Below are 7,559 nucleotides of genomic sequence, written 5' to 3' on the forward strand. Positions count from 1 at the left end.
GCTTTGAAAACATTTTTTTCTGTAATCAGGATGTACAGATGAAAAGACTTTTTAACCCTTTCTGTTTTTTCAGTAGATAATGGATTCTCTTTTTCAGTAGATATATAGAGCGAGGCAAAGATGGCCACTCATAGGTTTTGGTTGCTTCTGTATCAGGAGGAGGCCATATTTCTTTATGTTTATAATACATAATACCAAGCTTTCCCTGTTTTTATAATACAGGATAGACTTTGTTACTTGCAATCAGATATTTGAGTTACAGTAAAATCAATTTGATATTTCAATATTTGCTCTTAAATGCTAACACAACTGAATGCTCTCTATTCTAAACCAAATTTGCAGAAACAGATTAATGTTTTATAACTTTCTGATTTTATACTTCATTTTTTCATTACTCTTCGTAATTCAAGCTTTCTCCCAGTTACCCGTCATGTATTTCTGTTGTTTAGTTTTTTAACTAATTCTTTAACTGAGATGATAAAAAACTTTCTTCCTTTTACGTTAGTTCTGGTTAATGTTAGGCATGATGCGGAAGAGAGATTATTCAGAATTTCCATGTTTTTAATCCCACACTCTCTAGGTAATAATAAACAAGGGGATTATAATAATATAAAGATGAACAGAAATGCCGTCAAAGTAACGTGTTATTAGTTTATTTGTCCATTTGATGCATGAAATAATATTTGAAAAATATTTTTGTGATTTTTGAGATATTTAAAATAGGTTTAACATTTTTAAAGAGTTTTTGTTATTAACATTGTAAATTAAGATTATAAAAAATAAATATTTTTTTCAATTTTAATTTTATAATTAAATTATTTATAATTATTATAAATATTTAGTAAGTTAATATAATTAAATATAATTATTATAAATATTTACTAAGTTAATATGAATTATATTTGAATAATTTTAAATAATTAATTAATTATAATAAATAATTAATAATAAATAATTATAATTGCTATTTATATTTGATTTTTAATTAATAATAATTAATTTTTTAATAATAAGTGATTGCTTAAATATCTTAAAAATAATTAAAACTAGCAATCATGCGTAAAATAATTTGGTCTATTAGTTGCATAAATTTGTGAAATACATAGAGAGATACATATATAGAGAGCGAGAGATGGAAGGAGAGAGGAAAAGGGAGAAATAGATAACATCAAATGTGCTAAAAAAGAATTGAGGTGAAAAATAAAATAAAAATTTAGAAAGGTTAGACTAGGCTATCTGCATTTGTACCCACCTCTCTCACTTGTTTTTCTCTTGTGCCTCCCTATCCTTCTTTATATCCACCTCTTTCTTTTTCTCTATATCTTTGTCAGCTATCTCTCATTTTTGTTAGATACTTGAGAATAATAAGCTACTGGAGGGGGTAAACCTCAAATTATTTCTAATGAAAACAAATTTTACATAATGATGATAATGTGAATCTTAATAGGGCTTAGGGGACAAACAATTCTCTTTGTCTATTTGAAATCAACATTATTTGGCTATAAAATTAGAAGAATGTGTAGGAAAGGGATTTGTGTATATCTACAACTAAATATTATGTTTAGCAACCTATCTATTTGAATTATACTTTTTACTATCGAGAAGGATGATACAATTGTTTATTTGGTCTTGTATAACATAATGAAAATGGACACAATGATTGATATCACGAACTAATACTTAGCGATATTGGCAAAAGATTTGTACATTAGACCAGCTAGGGTATGGTTCATTATTAGGGAGTAGTCTTCTCTCTAGGAGGGCTATTAGATTGTCTTTTAGTAACTTTTGCAGGACACTCTAATAGGAATTAGACAACTTAGTAAAGATTCTATTATGTTGTGATTGCAATGTGTTCTTCTCAAGGGCCTAAGGTATAGTTATAACATTAGCTATAGCTTTACCCCTAGAGGAAGATGTGGCTTCATGACTATTGAGATGAGAGGATGAGATGGAAACCCCATACTTTGTTAGGATCTTTTGATAATCATGTATTGCAATACACATATGTGGAATAAAGAATACTTCATTAGAAGGACCTTCTCCCTCAATGCCAAGTGTAGGATTTCCCATAAAAAACCCTATGGAGGTTAGAATTTGGTAGGGCAAAGGGATTAGGGAATAAATAAATTGGTACCCAAAAATGAAATCAATGGCCCTCTTATGAGGCCCTTATTTACAATGGAGGATATTAGTGTTCTACTGATCTTAGGTATAATATTGGCCTTAAAATGATGAAGGAATTGATTCATTAATTTCTCAAATGAAAAAGTAGAGTTATATGGCAAAGTGGAAAAGCAATTGAACATGGTACTTTTGAGAGACCATTGGAAGGTTTTTTCTAATAGGTGGCCTTGGTATAAGAAATCACTAGAGTGTAGTGAAAGAGGACACACGCGTATGTGGATCTCCCTTTCTATTATATTTGTCAAAGTTTGGTGTCTCTAGTCCCTAATGCATAGGCGTGTTCATAATATTCAGGCCTAGAGTGCGTCAGAAATTATATGGCTGCAAGGTAGAAGCATAAATAGTTGAATTGGCTACCAATTATTGTACCTAACCCTTGTTCTATGACAAAGTATTGAGGATAGGATTTAATGGAGGTAGATTTGCCATGGCGGTATAAATTTGAATCGTGGATCTTGGAACATCAGAAGCAGGTAGAGGAGGGATATGATATCCCCAAAGGAGGCTAAGAGACATCGATAGATGGAATGAGAGGAGGTATACATATAGTGTTAGTAGGATTTTTAGAAGAAAGATGAGTTTTTATAAGATTAGTATCAATCGTATGCGAAAACACCTTAGGCATCGACACATTCCATTGTATACTATTGATGCTTGATTGAGTGTCAAAAGTTTGAGTCAAGACTAACGTGTAGGAAGTACACGACTCTCAACTATATTATTTAGTTCACATAGAAGCTGAAGGACCTTGTGATATGAGATGAGTAATTCTCTTAGATTCTCAATAGTAGGGGCCACTTGAGTGTAAATAGAATCTCGGTTAAGAAAGTCTTTGAAATCTCTCAAGTTCTCCTCGAGAGACTAGACCTTCTTAAATGGCGCCTTGAAATTGCATCATGATATATAGGAGGAGGAGATTCAATGAGAGACTTTGGTAGAGAATTTTAAAATATAGAAACCTCATTGGGAGAATTAGGATTGTTTGAAAATATTGGTCTTAGTTTGGGAGGACTATGAGTACGCCTAGTTTTAGAGATGTTTAAGTTTCACAAACTGTTTCTAACTATGTTTCCAAGAGTGGTAGATTGTGTCATGAAGCTCATAAGAGACTAGTTACACAATGCACGGTCTAAAAAACCTCAAGAAAAAAGAGAAGAAAAATTTGCAAAATTTTTCTACCAATAGATTTATCTAATTTTGCACAAATGTTTACCCAAGCAAGTGTTCACATTGGGTTCACCAGAATGTAGAGTGTGAAAATTGAACTATATTGAACAAATTGGAGGCCTTTAAAATATATTTAAAAAAAATAATGGTTGCCTACACCCTATAGAAAAGAACAAATTATTGATTTTTCTAATAGCAAAGTAGGGAGTAGATCTACTAGATGGTATAGTGACATCACAAATAACTTGAATAATTTCAACTAACGTAGCTGTGTTCAACTCCTCAAATTCATTAACATGGATAAACATAATGAAGGATCTTTGGTGTTGAAACATGGGAAGTAGTTGGACCTAGTGAGCTTCATATATGACTTTTGTTTATTCTTTGATTTTTTTAATGTTTTCTTGATACAACTTTTTGGGGTTTTATTTGCCTATAAATCTACCGGCAACATTTTGTTAATATATGGTATAGGAAGTGGATTCAAGTCTTTCTTTGGATTTCCTACTATATAGCTACTAAAAAACCCACACACACAAATTTTTTTCTTTGTTTTACTTGATTTATAAAACATTTTCATTTTTTTCCAGGAAAACATAATTAAATTAAAAGTAAGATTCATCAAATGTTTATAGGTGAACATTCTCTTCTGTACCCCATGTTTGAGGGTCAATGATTGTGTAAGGAAAAACATATATCTAACAAATACAATGCATGCGGCATTAGTTAGTCGAGTTATGCCCATCTACATTTTGCTTCTTCTTACTTATCTTTTCCTCCATGTCAATAGCTCAAAATGCTTTAGAGAGTTCTCTATCATGTTTTTATTTTGAACAAAGCTACATATTGAAAACATATTAGAACATAGAATTTCTTGTCATGGTAATTAGGCAACAAATTATACATTTTTGATACCTCTTCTACAATTTCTTGTATCTTACTATTTTTCTTGAGAAAGGATAATAGATTTGACATCAACCTTTCAATTTCAAATGACCTATTTCGAAAAGTTCCTAAAATATATAATCATAATAATTCAATTATTAGAAATTCCTTTTGAAACCTAAGTTGTTCCTAAGCATTGCCACTTTTTAAAGTTTGTTTACAGGATATCACAATTTGTTTATATGAAACTAATGTGTGGGGTGTATATCTTACAAGGCAATGATTGAATCAAAGCTCAATTCATGCTGCACTGCTGTACGTAACAATTTCAGCAAAGAAAAACCTCGATTCTGGTGTCAATGGGAAGTCGAGCCCTCCTTTAGTTTCTGCCACGTCTCTCACAAAAAAAACCCGCCTGCTCTTTATCATTTAGTCCTTCATGCTCTTGTAACAGACTACCCACTAACCACGACATTTCTCTGTTGAGCACGCAGTTCAAAACCAGAAACTCCCTCCATCTGTCATCTCACTTTTTCTTTCCTCTTCTTGCAGATAAATATAAGATGTCCTTCCTACGCGGTGTATGACTGAGAACAGGAATGAATGGGAGTTCAAGACTGAAACAAGGCTTCTCAAGCTCGGGTGAGTGATATATTTGTTCTCTCTTCTATGTTTTTCTTGCTTTACGATTTCTCGTATCTTTAGTTCGTTGTACGTATGTAACATAATACCCACTAAGCCTTTCATGGTAAATTAAACACGCCATCGTTTCACTGTATATTTGTTCTCACTTGTATATTTTTCTTGCTATATTCGTTCAAGACTGATACAAGGCTTCCCGAGCTCGGGTAAGTGCTATATTTGTTCTCCCTTCTATGTTTTTCTTGCTATATTTGTTTTTCTACTTTTGAAGCTTCAAATATTGTTCGCATTCGATATTGAAATATGTGAACTTCGTTTCTAGTGTTTGTTCTGACCAGAGAATCACTTCACCCCCTCGAAGCTCATACACATCTAATATTTGCTTGCTATGTGCAGTGTGTAGGTGGAGAAGGCAACAGGTATAATTTATTTCAGTTATAGCTCATTTACATCCATGTTTTGAATCTATATCATTTTACAGTTCTGTCAGTCTGTACTGCAAATCGTATTATCGTTTTATAGGCTTGCCAGTGTATACTGCAACTAGATTTATAGTTTATGCTTCTGGTTATAATTTCTGTCTGAATTGTATCATCTTTTCATTCATTCATAATATTTCAGCCTCAGAGCCCACCAAGGTGCGGCATACAAGAAACCCTTAAATTTTTGCATTTAGGGTTATTACAACGCGGCAAGTAAGAGATTTAGGCATCTCAGAAAACATCGGCGCTAATGGAAACCATAAAGGAGGTAAAATACATTTGAACATTTGTTTTTGAATTAGGCCAGGCACACATGAAAGTATGAACACTTCTTTGGGTGAGATTTGCAGGCGAAATCTGATGGACAACAGAGTCAACTCGAGGAAGCAGATAAGCCCATGGGAAAGCTACTGTTTAAGGCCGACGTTTTCATTCCATGCATGGTCGTTTTGATTACAGACATGGCCATTTTTTTATGTAGTGGATTCCATTACCTACTCGCCGCCATGAAAGCTAAGGGCCTTTCTTTCAATACTATTGTTGTATATTTTAGTATGACAATAGTACTTGTGATTACTAAGGCTTGGAGAACACGCCGTAGAATTGTCCTTGCCTATTTGACTTCAGCGGTATTCGTCTATTTGAGTTCCCTTGCAGCTCTTTTCACTGTGATGCCTTCATGGCTTTTTATCACTCTGTGTTTTCTTACTGTAGCACCCGCAGCTTTTGATTCGTTTTTATTATTGTGCTGAGTCTTGCTGGCCTGGAGGCCTGAGTGGGCAGATTTTGTCAAGACTCTTTCAAGACAGTTCTTTCTGTAATCAGGACCTACACATGAAAAGACTTTTTAACCCTTTCTATATTTTCAGTAGATATATAGAGCGAATGAAATTTAACAATGGTGAAATTTTGTTGTTTGATATCCTTGTCATTTTCACTGTCATATATATATAAGATAAAATACATAGAAAAAGGCAACCATTTAGTTGTCAGAAAAAAACCCACCATAGTTGATAAACATAAGTGACGGATATCTATAAATTTTGTTTGTAGTGTTAGTTTAGGTTTTGTTGATTTTTTTAAAAAAATTTAAATATAAAATTTATCATATTATTTTGTTTTGCAAAAGATAAATTAAAACATTAACATTCACATGTTTAATATTATTATTTTTATTTGTTTAATTATACATATTATGGTCACTAATCATGTCATTCACACATTTTCTAGAGTTTTGCACCATTGTCTACTTAGTGAGAATATAATTTAGGTTGAACACATCATGAGCTTTTCTTATTAGCATAAGCCATCACCTCATACTAACCATGATCTATGACACAATTTTAGTGTGCTAGCATAGGAACACGAAAATTTGATGACATATTGAAATAAAGTCATCACTTTGAGGTTTTAAGAATGAAATGTTTGAATTTGAATTGATATTAGTAGGAAGTATTGCTTGATAAAGAGTCTAGATTTAATGTGATTTAAAGGCACAAACAAAACATATGGATAGATTGAGTTATTTGTAGTAAATAGAGGAAATTCACAATGCTAAACTTGAAGTTAATTTGCATTTTTTTGGGTGTAATATTGACATACCCACTGAAGTTAATTTCAAATTCTATGGAAGGTTTCTTGCTCATAAGATTTGTTTATAATTCTTCATATATCCGAGATTTTGAAGAAAATTAGGTTACTACTTATCTATAGGATTGGGGTCTAACAAATCAATTCCTAAGCTAACAAATATATATAAAAACATATCATAAAGAGGTAGATGCATTAAAATAGTGATGGATATTAGGGTGGATCAAGCATTGCCAAAATTTTACATCTATATTTTACTATGGATAAAGCAAAGGGAGTTTAACTTATTTCCTTTGACTGCTCATATTCAATAATTTTAGTATTTAATTAACCATTAGGTTGCCAAGTAATTCTTGTACTAGCTCATATGGCATCAATTGACATAGCTTAAGCTCCTCTTATCCTTCATTACTCCTCATCCATCAAAATCACATTTTCATGTCGACATAGTGTACAAGGTTAATTGATTTGTAACATGGGTTGTATGGTGATGCATTGAGATTTACCAAGGTTTTACAAAGAGTTAAAAATTTGTAGAGTTATATAAAATAAAGTTTATTAAGAGAAACTCTTTTAGCACATTTCAAGTGTAAATTTAGGTAGAAA

At 32.0% G+C, this 7,559-nt stretch overlaps 1 long non-coding RNA gene across 1 annotated transcript; it reads left to right on the forward strand.

Annotated features, from left to right (window-relative positions):
* Positions 1–4,695: 4,695 nt before the first annotated feature.
* LOC131029341 (uncharacterized) lies at positions 4,696–6,223 on the forward strand. The gene is made up of 5 exons (XR_009102763.2): positions 4,696–4,881; positions 5,062–5,087; positions 5,278–5,300; positions 5,503–5,631; positions 5,714–6,223. It is a non-coding gene; the product is annotated as an uncharacterized LOC131029341 (long non-coding RNA).
* The last annotated feature ends 1,336 nt before the right edge of the window (positions 6,224–7,559 follow it).

This window comes from Cryptomeria japonica, chromosome 10 (assembly GCF_030272615.1).
Source record: "Cryptomeria japonica chromosome 10, Sugi_1.0, whole genome shotgun sequence".
In the NCBI taxonomy this organism is placed as follows: domain Eukaryota; kingdom Viridiplantae; phylum Streptophyta; class Pinopsida; order Cupressales; family Cupressaceae; genus Cryptomeria; species Cryptomeria japonica.